The following is a 15648-nucleotide window of genomic DNA, read 5'->3' on the forward strand; positions in this document are numbered from 1 at the left end:
TGGGCATTATAGGATGTTTTTGTTGTTGAAAAGAAGCCCTTGGTGGCTGCTAACCAAAAGGTATGTGGTTCAAACTCACCAGCCACTCTGTGGGAGAAAAATATGCAGCCTGGGAAACCATATGGAGTGGTTCTACTCCATCTTACAGGGTTGCTAGGAGCTGGAATTGACTCAGTGGCAATGGGTTTGGGTTTTGTTGTTCTGACTCATAGCAGCCCCATATTGACAGAGTACAATTGTCCCTTAGGGTTTCCTTGGCTGTAATTTTCATGGAAGCAGACTGCTGTACAGCAAGGTATGTTTTCATTGTTTCACTCCAGAAAGGTGGAGGCCCCTCTTCCTTCCCCTGGACCTGCCTCCTGCCTGCCAGGCACGGAGCCTTTGGTACCATTGGTGTTTGGTCTGTGCCAGGCTCCAGGGAGACAGGTTCTGCTGATAGGCCCAAACTTCAAGGTCCTTCCCGGACCAAACTGAGGAGAGCTCCGTTTCTCCCGTCTGAGAGCAGTGATGTCAAACTTCTTTTGCTGGGAAAACCTCATTGGCAGGGAACCTGTGGAAAAGGGCTTGTCAGTAAAAACTGGGACTGGGTAGATACAGAAACTTCTGGTATGTGTATCAATAGTGGAGCTGTTGCCCACAAACACTTTTCATTTTGGGTAAAATGATCCAATCCATCCTGATCCTTCAACCCGTACTTGGTACAGGTGACCTCCTTTAACCCATATAGTATATGAAACTTGGGTTGCTTTAGAAATGTTATTTAACCAATCACTCTTACGACTTGATCCCCAGAGTTCTGTTTTGTTTAGTGGGCTTTTCTACTAAGAGCAAAAAAGATCAAGGCTGACTTAGCCAGTGTAAAACCATTCATTCCACACATTCGTTTTGAATGCTTGGTATTCGAATTACACAAACTTACAACTTTTTTTTCACGTAATAACAAAGATCTATTTTGAGGAAATGATGGGTACATTTTAATAAACCTTCACATAGTAGTAAAACCTAAACTTGTGTTAATAATGTAGGTAAAGAATGTTGTGTAGCCATTTATATACTATGTATATATAAATTAAATGAGGTGACTTCAGAAGTGGGGAGAGAATAAACCGAAGTGTGTATTAACTTGTGTTTATACTTCTGTGAACATTTCTGAGTTATGGGCCCCTTATTCTAGGCAGTGTGATGTGGGCCTGACATGATAGGGGTGGAGGCACTGAGAGCAGTAAAATTTAAGTCTTCTTACCCAGTGAAGTATAGATAAGTGCATGGGCTCACATATTCTCTAGCAATAACCTCCAGATTCTAGAATGGAATCATGGGTCCAGGAAAGATCTTGGAAAAGCCAAAATGGCAGTCACAACTCTGCCCTGGGGGCTGCGAGACCTGCCTTCTGTCCACGCCCTGCTCCTGACCCATGGGGTGGCCCTGGGCAAGCATCTTCCCTGCTCTGGGTTCTGGGCTCCTGTCTCTGTGAGAGTGATGTTTTCATTTCTCAGGAGCAGCCTGAGGAATGGCCACCAGAGGGCTCAGTCACTGGCCACATCATGGAGTTCCCAGACCAGGGGACTGTGCCCCTTTGCAGAGACTGTTTCTGTAGCAGCTGATAAAATTCCCAGAAATGAAACAAACACAGCAGCCTTTCCTGACCATCCTCTAACCTGCTGGAGAACACTCTCCAAGCTTCTCGACGCTGTCTATCCTGAGTCAGAAATCTTTGGGAGGAAGGCAGAGACTTCCAAAATAACTAAGGTTTTAGGTTCTGGGATTTGGGAGTTGACAAGAGTCTTCAGATAGCATCTGGTTCAGTCTCCTTATTGCTCAGATGGGGAAACTGAGGCCTATGCCAGGAGCCAGTGACAGTGTAGTCTATAGTTCTGTCACCTGGGCTAGGTCAAAGCAACTGTCTGTCACTAGGCAGGACCTACAAAGGGTGAAGGGAGTCCTTGGCTCACAAAAGCTGTCCTTTCTATGCCAGGAGGGCTGAGTGAGTTGCTGTGGCGCAGGGCATTGTTTGGTCTGGCTCTTCTAGCCATGGTCTTTGTGATTTCCACCGAATAGGCAGGGCTATGCAAATGTGAGGTGTTTGTGGCCTGCCAAGGGGATAGGACACCTTGTTAATAATGTACCAAGGCGCCTAGCACCTTTGGTCGGGGTGGGACCATGCAAATAAGGTGTATGGAACCCTGATGTGGGTTTTGGGAACCCTGACATGGGTTTTGGTCAGCTTGCCATCTCACTAGCCTTAAAATGGGCTTCCAGAGACAGGAAGGGAGGAGTCTCACTACAATCAAGAAGAGTCAAAAGTAGAGTATGTCCTTTGGACCCAAGATCCCTGGGATGAACCTTGTTGATTCAGGAGACAGAGCTGTGACACCAGAGACGGCAAGAAACAGCAGCAGAGAAAGGGCAGTAGCAGAACCAGAGACCTAGCAGAAGACCCAGTAGGAGGCCAGCACGAGACAGTTGGGGGCTTCCTGACGCACAGAGTGAGAGAGCGGAGTCCCTCTGGGCAGGAGGTTTACTGGTGCAGTGAGGTGCCTCTGAGCACTTACTGACAGACCTAAAAGAGCTTTGTAACACTTGCCAAGGGCAAGGGCAGAGGCCAAGGGGCTGTGAGTCTGAGAGGCCACAGGCCAGAGAAAGGTGTGCCTGCAAGAACTGCTGAGGAGGGGCTGTTCTGATTGAAGAACTATATCCTGAGTCATTTCTAATCCTAAATGGTAACCTGTTACTTCCCTAATAAACTCCATAATTGTGAGTATTGTCTGTGAGTTGTGTGTGGCCATTGCAACAAATTATCTAACCCAGCAGAGATGTAGAGTGCCATGGGAGGGATGGCTGGTGTCAGAATTGGTAATAAGTTTGGAGGATAGATGCATGTCTGACCTCCACCTCATAGGAATCAGCCTTGGACTGTGGATGTTGATCTTCCTCCTCCCTCCTTGTGAAGTTGGAGTAGGTCAAATGTCATGCCATTTTTACTGTTGCTTTTTTTTTTCCCCGAGCCCTACCTACTTGCTGGTAGCATAGTGGCTAAGACACTTGCCTGCTAACCAGACGGCTGGCGGTTCAAACCCACCAGCCACTCCTCGGAAGGAAGGTTGGGCAATCCTACTTCCGTAGTGATACTGTCTCGGAAACCCAAGGAGGGGTCACTATGAGTCGGGGCCGACTCGACGGCACATAACAACAACAACAACAACAACCTACTTGCTGAAGGCAGTCCCTGGGTGACGCAAATGGTTAAGTACTCAACTACTAACTGAAAGGTTGGTAGTTGGAACCGACCTAGAGGCTCCTTGGAAGAAAGCCCTGGTGATCTTTGAAAACTCCCTGGAGCCCAGTTCTACTCTGTAATGCATGCGGTTGCCATGAGTTGGAATCAACTTGATGGCAACTAGAACTGGAACCCCATGAAGGGGGTCAGGTAGCAGAAGTGCTACATGACATTTGCCAAGCCCCCTTGGGCAATCAGTTGCCCTTGGAGGGGTGAGGCTTAGAGAAGAAGGGGCTGCCTCAGTGCAGTAGCCTGGGGGCTGCTGCTTGGCTCTGCTGAGTCATCTCCAAGGCAGGACTGGATCAAATGACGGAGGCAAACACTGTAAAGTTGATCGAAGAACTTTGTAACTTTAGGGCGGAAAATGCTTCTTAAAAAATAGCAGAAGCACAACCCTTAAGGCAGAATGATTGATTAATATGATTTCAGGATTTCAAGGGCAAAGGTAAAAGAATGGAAAGGATATTTGCAATGTGTAAAACCAGTCAGGGATCAATTTGTAAGCAATTCCTGTAAATCAGCAAGAAAGACAGCAATCTCAATAGGAAATAAATAAATAAACAGGCAGTTTACAGAAGAGAAAACCCAAAAAGTGAATAAGCATATTAAGAGACTTAAAATCATTAGAAATATTGAGAAATATATATTAAAACAATAATAAGATGTCACTTTAAATTTATTCATTTGGTAAAACTTAGAAAGCCAATGACACCTAGTGTTTGTCAGAACACGCACAGGGACACAGGACCGTGCTCACTGCTGGGAGTGTGGGCAGGCACAGCCAATCTGGAGAAGAGCGCCCCCAACCCAGATTAAGTGTATGTACACTTTATGAGTACACTTTATGACGCAGGAATTTCACTCCTGGGCATATGTCCCAGAGCAGTTCTTATGTAGATCCTCAAGGGGCCATGTATAAAGATAGATGTTCCCTGAAACATTCCTTGTGTTGGTGGAGAGTTGAAGGCAGTCTGTCCATCAGGAACACCATGCAGCAGGCAGAAGTCCCACAATGAGAACAGAGATGGGTCTTCAAAATGGTATTGAGTGAGAAATAATAGAATGATTAAAAAAAAAATATGTACAAACAATTATAAAATATGCAAGAATGGGAGTTAGGTGCAAGGATGATAAAACCAGTTGCATTGAGTTGAGCCCAACTCATGGTGACCCAGGTGTGTCACAGTAGAACTGTGTTCCATAGGTTTCTTTTCTTTTTTTTTTTCACATTGGAAATTCAGAGAACTTTATTAAAATTAAAAACATATTCTTCAAACTGTATTTAGAGTTAAGACTCTTCTGTTACGAAAACCATAAAGTGTATTTCTAGGTTAACAAGCATATTTGACTTTGGACTTTATTCTTTTTTCTTTTTTTTTTTAATAGTTCATGTGTAATTTAATGACACTGATTACATTTTTCAAGTTGTACAACCATTCCCATCCTCCTTTTCTTAGTTGCTCCTCATTAACATAAACTTATTGCTCACCCCCCAGGTTCATATCTAATCTTTCCAGTTGCTGTTGTCAATTGAAACCCATATGTATATAGTTCTCAAAAAGCACAATGCTCAAGACTTTTTTTATTTTTTAAACTAGTTAAGCTAAGCCCTAATTTGGTTTTAAGAAGATTTCAGGGGATATTTTTGTTTTACGGTTAATTATCTTAAGGCAGTAGTTTCAGGGGCTCACCTACCCTCCATGGCCCCAGAAAGTCTAGAGTCCATGAGAATTTGAAATTAAGTTCTGCATTTTCCCCCTTTTTATTAGGATTCTTCTATGGAATCTTTGATCAAAATGTTCAGTAATGATAGCTAGACACCATCCAGTTCTTCTGGTCTCATGGTAAAGAAGGCAGTTGTTCATGGAGGCAATTAACTATCCATTCCATATCCTCCTCCTGTTCTTGATTCTCCTCCTTCTTCTGATGTTCCAGGTGAACAAAGCCCAACTTATACCTTGGATGGCCACTTGTAAGCTTTTATGACCCCAGGTACTATGCAGTGAACATCCAAGGCCTCTTCCGCAGCCACTGCCATCTGGTCTTGCACTTCCCACTGTATCATGGGGCTGAGGAGCTCATCCACCTTCTGCCTCATGTTAGCCAGCGCCAACAACAGGCCCTGGTAAGGGTCAGCACCGCCTGGCGCCTCACAAGACACCCGTAGTTGCTGCCGCTGCCTGTCCTGCCCGACAAATTTTGCCAATAGTCCCATGGAGACCACTGACGGACGCCACAGAAAAAAATGAATTTTATTCTTTAAACAAATTGTAGATAGTAGAGAAAAAATAGGTTATTTGCAGAAAACAGTATCTACATATGTACTCAGAGGTACAAGTTTGGTGACAGAAAGATTAAGTACATGCTGGCATCTCAGAAGCAGTCCTCAAAGAGCCTTGTTTTATTTTCTTGGATTTTAAGTGTGCCTAAGATCCTTCTTCATCCTTGATCTTGGGAGCCAGATCAGCCATTATCAGCAGTTTTATCTTGTACTGTTCTGGTTACCTCTCTGCTGTTCTAACAGAAAATACCACAAACGGGATGGCCTTAACAAACAGGAGTTTATTCTTATAATTTGTTGTTGTTATATGCCATTGAGTTGGACCATTCTTACAATTTGGAGGCTTTAAGTCCAAGTTCAAAATACCAGGCTCTAGGGGCTGGGTGAAAGCCCCTCAACCTTGGGCTTCAGCTCTGCCTACTGCTCCCGGCCCACTGGAGCTAGAGGCTTTTCTTCACTCAGACAATTGCTGGCTGCTGAGATCGACAAGCCCAAGGTTGACAAGTAAAAAGGCACAGTCCCGATGTTACCAAACCACACGGCAGGCCATTAATTCAAGTCCGTTGAAAGTCCCAAGGTAGGAAGAGCGTGGTAGGCTGCTGAACAATGACACAGCAATACGCAGAGTTCAAGCATGCCATAAGGTAAAGACCATTCCCCAAGGCTTCTCCTTATATACAGGAAGCAGACCACATCCCTAAGACAGCTACTCAGGTGCTCACAGTAGATTCCACCATGGAGTTGATTATCAGTCTCATCATGGGGAATACTGCCACCCCCTGCCCAGCCAGTCAACCAGGCCCAGCCAAGTTGACACACAAACTGAACTACCACATCTACAATAAGGGGTACATCTGCAGACACACTGAGTGTTACTGTAGGAGAGAGTGGAGTGGCTTTTGTGAAGTTCAGGTACCTAAGTGCAAAAGTTAGCTGAACTGGTTCATTCATCTCTGTGGTACAGCCTCCTCCACTTCAACATAACAGGCAGTCCCCGGGTTAGGAATGAGATCCATTCCTAACTGTGTCTTTAACTTGAATTTGTGCTAAGTTGGACCAGGTGCAGAGGGTGCTTATTTAAATCATGGAAGCCTTTTCAGTGATTTAAAATCTGCATGTGCAGCAAGTGAAGGTGATTGTGATGAAGAATTTATTGGGAGTGGGGATTGGTTCATTTTTTTAGGGCAAATTTACATAACATTAAAGGGCAAGTATGAAAATCTGACATTCCTAATCCCCAGGACCTACTGTACTTGTTGTGACAATTTCCTGTTGCCATTTCCAAGTTCTACATTTGGAGAAAATTTCACTCAATTTTTTTTTGCACAGGAAATTACAACAGCATCTCCAATATGATAGATTTTGACATATACGTGCAAATTCACCAGAAGGTATCTTTACTACACAGCTATACTTCTGTTCTGGAATTCCAAGTTGTTCAACATCTAAATCCATTAACTTCATTTTGTATCTAAAACCTTTTCTTGGTTTGATGCTTCAAATACTAGTGTCAAGGTGTCCGGGTTATCTTCAACCCTTGGTGTAACGATGTCTTCATTGCCAGCACATTTTAGAATATTGAACATGCTGGTGAAATTCACACTGGTCGCTAGATTGTGATCACAGCAGTAGGTGCACAGGGTGTGCTGCACCAAGGAGATGTGGGATGAGTCCATACTCTGGAAGTTCATGCTGCTCCAGCTGATGTCCCAGCAGGCCTCATTGATGAAGTCCTTGAGCACTTAGCACTCTGTTCAGAATGGAGCCTTGAAGATGGTGGTGGAGTCACTATCGACGTGGTTACAGGCTGGTGGGAAGGAGGAAGGTCTAGCTGACTGAGGACTCACAAAGATCAGAGTGAGCAGCATCAGAAGCTTAAGACCGAGAGGGACTGCCACCAGCCATAGGGTCTGCAACTGTTTAATCTCCATAGGGTTTTCAGTGGCTGATTTTTGGGGAAGTAGATTGCCAGGCTTTTCTTCCAAAGTGCCTCTGGGTGGACTGTAACCCTTGATATTTCAGTTAGCAGCCAAATGAGCATGTTGACTATTTATACCACCCAGGGACTCTGTAGGGATAATAAGAGGTTGTTTTTTTTTTTTTTTTTTTTTTTTAAAGAGGGCATGTTAGAGTCAGCAGTCAGGTCTGAGTCCTAGGAGAACCAGGTGGGCCTACCTTGCCCTGGGGGAGATCCTGTCCTGGGTGTGCCCAACCCTGGACACTTGAGTCTGGGCAGATCTGCCTTTGGGGAAGGAACTCCAAAGTCCACATGCTGCCAGAGTGTTTGAACATCCAAGGCTGCCTTGGTGGGTGTCAGGGGGATTGAAGAAGAGACCAGGGCTGTAGGGTCAGAGAGGCCTTGCAGAAATCATGGAGGGGGAGCATAGAAGAGGGGACTCCAGAGGGGAATGTGGTAGGATGGGACCCCGCTCTGACCACAGTCTGGGGACTCTGCTTCCCAGATTCAGGCTGTCTGACCAGTAGTTTTCCTGGCGGAGACTCTTTCCCACATGAGGCACTCAGCTAAAGGGCTCTCACAAGGACAAGGAATAGAGCTGCAGGGGGACAGAGGTGCTCCCAAGGCAAGTCCTTCCTCCTACCCCAGAAATAGCCTGTTCTGGCCACAGAGTATGAGCCTGAGGAAGTGAAGCTGGGGTGGGGACTGGGAGAGGAGAGGGTGACTAGAACCACCATTGCCCTGAGGGGTTGTCCCAGGCATATTTTCTGAGGCCCCAGGGGTCAGAGCAAGGGCCAAGGGCAAGGGACACAGGGCCAACATTAGAATGACCTCTCTCACAGAGCCATCCAACTGGAACGGAGAGGTAGTGAGCAGTCCACAATGGAGGTGTGCAAGCAAAGATGAGATGCGGTGGATGGGGCTTTGGAACATGCTGTCCCTATCTCACAGACACTGCCTTGTTCTGGGTGCGGTTGTCCACAGGGACATTTGCCTATCTCTTGGAGTGCCTCCTGTTGTGGCCATCTCACGGGGCAAGTCAGACGCCAGTCACAGGAAACAGGCTGTGCCAGCTTCCATTTGAAGAGTAAATATTAGTTTTTTCAAGAGCTGCCTGTTCTCTGTCACTTGGCACTGAGGACACTGAGCTGGGGTAGGGGGACCTCTTGGTCCCCATGCCAAGATGCGGTCTATCAGCCTGAAAACCATGCCTCGATTTCACCAGATCCAGGCAGCCATCCTCTCCCGATCATCAGCCAGCAGTGAGCCCCTTCCCAGTGAGAAGTGCGGGGAGCCATCCAAGGCTGCTTCTGCAGAGGAAGGGAGTTGAGTGTTTTGACCTGGGGTCAAGGTCTCTGGACCCCAGCTCTGGTGCATATGGCTTAAAATCCTCTGGTTATAGAAATAGGAGAGGAACCTGCTCCTGCACAACTGTCACCTCCTTTGGGAGGCCTCCTGAACACACTGACCCCAGCCCTCACCCTTCTTGATTTCTTTTTATTTTATTTTATTTTGGGTGGAAATATACACAGCAAAACCTGCTCTCATTCCACAGTTTCTAGACACAAATGATCCATGACATTGGTTACATTCTTCACTTTGTGTCAACATTCTCCTTATTTCTGTTCTAGTTGTTTCACTTCCATTTATTTAATCTCCCTGCCCCCAAACCTTCTCATCTATGCTTTAAATTAGCTATGATCCTTTGGTCTTATATAGATAATTTTTTTTTCTTCAAGAAACATGATACTCAAGCATGACAATCTTTATAGGCTAAACTGTTAGTTTAAAGATGACTTTAGAGAATTTAAATTCAAGGTTTGAAGAGCGACTCAGGGCCATGGTCTTGGGGACTCCTTCAGCCTCAGTAAGTCCTTTAAGTCTGGATTATTTGAGAATTTGAAGTTCTGTTCACCTTTTTCTCCCTTTTTCTCAAGGTTCGTCTATTGTGCTCCTGATCAGAATGTTCAAAAGTTGTAGCTGGGCACCGTCTAGTTTTTCTGGTCTCAAATAGAAGAGACAGTGGTCCATGTGGACAATTGGTCCTGTAGTCCAGGTGCTTCTTTGATTCTTGGGTTTCGTTCTTTCTCCTCTGTCCCAGATTCACAAAGAGACCAAGAGTTGTGTCTTAGATGGCCACTCATAAGCTTTTTTTAGTCCCCCATGATTATCACTTATGTGATGGATTACATTGATTGTTTGTCTAATGTTGACCCATCCTTGCATACCTGGTATGAATCCCACTTGGTCATGATTTCTTATACAATTTTTCTCACTCGTGATCTGTCTCCATCCTTCAAAGTTCAGCGCCATGAGGGCAGGAGCTCTGCCTGTTCTCCACTAGTATCCTCAGTGCCCACAATTGTGCCTGGCACATAGGAAGTGCTCCACAAATATTTGCTGTATGACTATAGGGTTGCTAATACTTTGAAAATATTAAATGAATATTTAATATTTCTCATCCCATCACCTGTGAAATTATGTTCCTCTGAAGCTATTCCCTAATGGCATGGTGGTTAAAGTGCTCAGCTGCTAGCCAGAAGGTCAGTGGTTTGAACCCACAAGCCACTCCACAGGAGAAAGATGAGACAGTCTGCTTCCATAAAAATTTACAGCCTTGGAAACTGTATGGAGTAGTTCTGCTCAGTCCTATAAGGTTGTGATGAGTTGGAATTGACTCGACAGCAGTGGGTTTTTTGGAACCCATTCCATCATTATGACCCCAGGGAAGGGTGAATGCCATTTCAGGAAGGAGGGGGATGGGAATTAAAGGGAGGGATGGAAGCCCACCATTATGGCTAGTGAATGGTGAAAAGGAGAAGGAGGAGAATCTGTCAGACATAAATGTTCTAGTGCCATCCTCTAGGCTGAAATCTTGAGGAAATAAAATTGGAAAGCTGTGTCCCACTCTGCATTTGGAAGACAATCCTCCAGGCAACCTGTGCTTACTTTTAGGGTGGTCCTGCCATTTTAAAACAATAGTGCTATGGATTTGAGGACAAGAAGGCCAGAGTGAGCACCCCAAGTCTCCCTTTGCTTCCAGAGGCCTAGAAGGGAATCAGAAGTCCCTGTGTGCCCTGTGTGCGAAGGAAGGTGTCAGGCTGGACTGGTGGGCCTGCTGCGGCACTGCCATGGTGAATGGTGAGGTGAGCCCACCACAGAGGCCATGGTGTGGGTGGCTCTCACTCAAGGTTGGATAGAAGCATGGCTGAGGCCTGAGTGGCTGAAGTGAGCTAAGGTGGTGCAGACCCTGGGACCCTGGCCAAAAGAACAGGCTACAAGTCTGCCAGCCAAAGACATCAACAGCAGATGTGACAAGTGTCCATGAAGACACTCATGCAAAGGGAACATAAGACTTTTGTGCGAGGGTTCTCTTCTCTGCCATCAGGATATATCAGAGATCCTATTGACCTACCTTCGCCAGCTTCCTACAGGAATAAACTGACAGCTCATCAGCTCCACTGTACCCATAACTGCCCCGAGTTCCTCTGACACTATGTGTGGGATATTGTAGGGACCCACTTGACCCTCATGCACGCCCAAGCATAGAAGTCTGAGGGAGCTGATATAGCAAAGCCTTAAACTATGGAGGATGGAACCAGTGGTCACTACTCCTCTCTTGTGTATCTAGAGAGGATAATTCTGAGGCCAGCTCCTTAGACTGCCTTAGTAGAAATGAGTGACCATCTCAATATCACCCTTATATTGACTTTTCCTACTTCCCTGTTTCACTCTTCTCTGTTCCCCATTCCGGTTTCCTGATTACAGGCTTTTATCTCAGTCTCTGCTTTCTGGGATATTTGGGCTACAATGCCACTTGAGCTCCTATTCTAGCAATTATCTATTGGCATTTGGCACCCCTCTTAAGCCCCTTCTTTATTCTTCTGTGTTGCAGGGAGTGGAAGGCTAAAGGCTACCTTTCCAGAGTCCCTTGCTTCTGGGGATCTGGATGCAATTTAGTCTCTGCCAGAGAGACGCACTCATAAGAGAGTTGGAAGGCAGAAGTGGGTTGAAGGCCATTCTTCCTTGGCATGGTGGCTAATGGGTGGGACTTGGCACACATAAGTTTTTGCAGCAGCAAGACATTCTGTTCCTTCTACTTTGTTGTTACCAGCCTAATGGAGATGGGGTGACTGAAATGATGACAATAATTTCCTGAAAGCTGTGGTGGTGTAATCTTGAAGGGGAGAGGTGGAGGCAAGCCCTAACTTCCATTCCACCAAGGCTTCCTACGTGTAATTTCCTACGTGAAATCTCTTTCTGCATGAAATACCTGGAGTGTTTTCTGTTTCCTGTATTGAACCATAACTAATTTGCACTCTCCCCTACCTTTCTACACCTCTACCATATGCTATAGCACCAGGCTTAGATTGAGGAAACCAGCAAGATCACACATTTACTCAAAGAAGCATCCCCAAAAGAGACAGTGTGTCAGACTCTGTTGATTGTGTACTAAATAGCCATACCCCTTTCTTTCTTGGCAGATCAACTTTTGTTATAGAAACCTGGCCTCTCTTGAAGCCAGGGCTTGGGCATGTTACCTAATCCTGGCTAAGGAACTTGAGGGGAGTTTGCAGGGTGGTAGGTTCTGGTCTATCAGGTTATCTTCCCTGATAAAAGGAGATACACTCCTCCCTGCCAGTGGATGGGGTTCTGTGAGAACATGAAACTTGGGGCAGTGGTAGCCATCTTGCTATCATGAAGAGAAAAGTTTGAGGAAGAAATTCAACAGACTGAGGATTGCAGAATGACAGGTATAAAACACCTAGGTGTCATAGAATAGGCCAGGCTTACTGGTCTGATGAAGACTGGTGGAACCCCTGAGACTGTGGCCATAGACACCCTTCAGGTTAGGAACTGAACTTAACCCCTGTGACTCAACTGACAGCCAAATGATAGACAGGCCTGTAAGGTAACAGTAATATCAAGAGAGTATGCACTCATTAGAACAATCAAGCATAAGAGATCAAGAGGACAGCATTTGCCCAGAATAGAGCTAAGCTAGAAAGGGCGGAGAGGATGGGAAAGAAGGATGAAGGGAAGGAGTAGGTGCAGGGAGGAAGTGAGAAGAATGCTGTTACAGTGCAGGGATTGCAGTGAATGTCACAAAACAATGTGTATGGATTGTTGAAGGCTCTATAAACTTTCACCCAAATCACAATAAAAAAAACAAAAACCACCAAAGTCTATGATGATATTTGTTCTAGTTACCTAGTGCCATTCTGACAAGAATATACCACAAATGGGATGGCCTTAACAAACAGGAGTTTATTCTTACAATTTGGAGAATTTAAGTCCAAGTTCAAAGTGCCAAGCTCTAGGGGCTGGGTGAAAGCCCCTCAACCTTGGGGTCCAGCTCTGCCTCCTGCTCCTGCCCCACTGGAGCTAGAGGCTTTTCTTCACTCAGACAGCTGCTGGCTGCTGAGGCTGCCAAGCCCAAGGTTGACAAGTAAAAAGGCACAGTCCCAATGTTACCACACCACACAGCAGGCCATAAATCAAATCCATTGAAAGTCCCAGGGTCAGCAGAGCATGGCAGACTGGTGAACAACGACACAGCTACATGCAGGGTCCAAGTGTGCCATAGGCTAGAGACCATTCCCAAACCCTTTTCTTATATACAGGAAGCAGACCACATACCCAGCTAGCTACTCAGCCACTTGTGGTAGATTCCACCATGAAGTTGATTGCCAGTCTCATCATGGGCAATAACTACCACCAGCTGCCTAGCCACTCAACCAGGCCCAGCCAAGTTGACACACAAACTGACCACAAGAACATTGTTGAGTTGATAAATTAACCCTAGAGCTGCCTATTTCTAATAGGATCATCCTAGCTAGGCTTCCCTCTGACCAAATGGATCCTGGTACAGAGTTCTCCGAAGTCTTCCAGTCCCAACATCCTGGGATTCGAGGGTGCAGTGGCTCTGGGGGGCAGCTGGGACTAGGATGAGATAAACCTCAGGTGACCTGGTATCAGGGTGAGGTAAAAAATATAAGAGGACACCAGGAAACTCAGTAATCAAAATAATATTTTAATGTAATATTTAAAAAAACTTAATGCAAAAATACATAATGAACAAAATATAAAAATTCAAAATTGTACTGATACATGCTATGATGTGGATGAACTTTGAAAACATTATACTAAGTGAAAGAAGCTAGATGCAAAAGGTCACATATTGTATGATTCCATTTATATAAAACACCCAGAATAGGCAAATCCATAGATATAGAATGCAGATTGGTAGTTACTAGGAGCAGGGAGGAGGGGCGAATGGTAGCATTTGTAACAGGTACAGGGTTTCCTTTTGGGGTGATGAAAATGATTTGGAACTAGATAGAAGTGGTTGTTGTAGAACACTGTGAATGCACTAAATGTCACAGAATTGTTCACTTTGAAATGGTTAATTTTAGGCTATGTGAATTTCATCTCAATTTTAAACAAGAATTAAATAAAGACAAAATCAGTGTCCACAATTGGGTCTGTTCCTCTAGTGTTCCCCCACAGGGTACTCCAATCAAGTTCACCTGTGACAGTCCACATGCTGGGAGAAGCAGGGCTCTGGGATCGGGAGAACTGGGTCCAGGGCTGGGCTCTGCCAGTGACTTGCTGGAGACCCTGAGCAATCCCTTCTCTTGACATTGGTTTCCCCTCTCTGTCCTGCATGTCAGCTGGGGCAGTGCTACCATGGCCTCCTGACCTGTCTTCTTTATCCCCATGGCCTGCCGAGGCTACTGTCCCTCTTACTGGGAGGCTGTGTCTCCAGGGTCATCGACTCCCAGCTATTAATATCTCAGCCATCCCTGGCCTGATCAGGGTGTTTAATGACTGCCAGCTGTGGCTCCTGCCCTCTCCCCCGGGAGAGATAAGACCAGTTCCTGTTCCCACATGGGGGGGTGTTTAGGGGGAATCTGGGTCATTGCTCATTAAAACAGGCCCTGGTGAGTGGTGGAAATGGAGGGGCTGATGCTACTCCTCACCCCTCCCATCCAGCATGCCAGATGGAGGTGCCTGGGGCTTAAGACTCTTTACATACCCCTCCCCCACACCGAGGGTCTGTCCTGGTCTCCCCAGCCCCTGCCTGGGCCCTGTCACTTTAGGTCCTGATTCAAACAGTGGTGGGCTTTTCCCCATATGTCCCACAGATACTGCATTTCAGCATGTGCAAAACTAGGTCGTCACCTCCCACACCTGCTCCTCTTCCTCCCTCTCTGGGATGATGGACTGGACACTTTTCCCAGGCCTGCTCCTGGGGCCCTTCAGAGCAGCCCAAACCCACTCTCACCCCCTCAGCCTAAGAAGCCTCCCTTGTGTTCCTGTCAGAAAGGGCTCCTGGTGCTGTTTACCTGGATTCAGGAACCCAGAGACGCTACCTAGTCCTCAGAGACCACCCCAGTGTACCTCACCCTGACTGTAGACAGACTGACTGTCCTCCTCCGACAGCCTGAGTCCTGAGTGGCAGGAATTATCTACACGGGTTGGTTTGCCATCCACTCGATGGCAGCCCTCAGTGCCGGGTGAGAGGTTTCCTTGTCGTCTTTGTCTTTTCAGGAGATGCCCACCTGAGTTAACTGAGTTTTCCCTTAGGGACTGGGATCAGTCAGGTGCCAGGTTTCAATCTAGACCAGGGCCAAGTCCTAGCCTGTGGCTAACCAGAGGCAGGATCTACCCGAGGTCACAGCTGGATCTGAGGCATGGATCCTACGGTGCAGCAAGATCAGGCTCTTGGGTATGAGGCCCAGGCCCTGGGTTTCCTAATCCCCAGACCGACCCTGGGTTCACCAGTCCTCTGCCTTGCTACCTCCCTCTTGTCTCTCACTCTGAAATGCAACTGAGAGACTCCTGTTCTGTGTCACTTGGCCTCCTTGACAGGGGCCTGTAGCTAGATCTTTAGGGCACTAAGACCCTCCTTGGTGAAGTTCTCAAAGCACCCATCAGGTGGAGACAGAGATGAACTGGCCTGGACTGACAAGTGCTCTGCAAGGCAAGAGAAGGATACCAGGACCTAGGGGTGGTGGGGAAAGAGGAATCTTGCTCATGGGCACCCCTACTCCATATCTATTTCCAGCTTGTCATGCTGGCGCACAAACTCTGCTGGTCCTAGTCTGTTTTGGCTTCACTGGGCTTTTC

General features: G+C 46.4%; 1 pseudogene; it reads right to left on the minus strand.

Moving 5' to 3' along the window:
* Nucleotides 1–5703: 5703 nt before the first annotated feature.
* Nucleotides 5704–7489, minus strand: LOC103204512 (annotated as a pseudogene).
* Nucleotides 7490–15648: the final 8159 nt, after the last annotated feature.

This window comes from Orycteropus afer, unplaced genomic scaffold (assembly GCF_000298275.1).
Source record: "Orycteropus afer afer isolate SDZICR_OR568_19922 unplaced genomic scaffold, OryAfe1.0 scaffold00250, whole genome shotgun sequence".
Lineage (NCBI taxonomy): Eukaryota > Metazoa > Chordata > Mammalia > Tubulidentata > Orycteropodidae > Orycteropus > Orycteropus afer.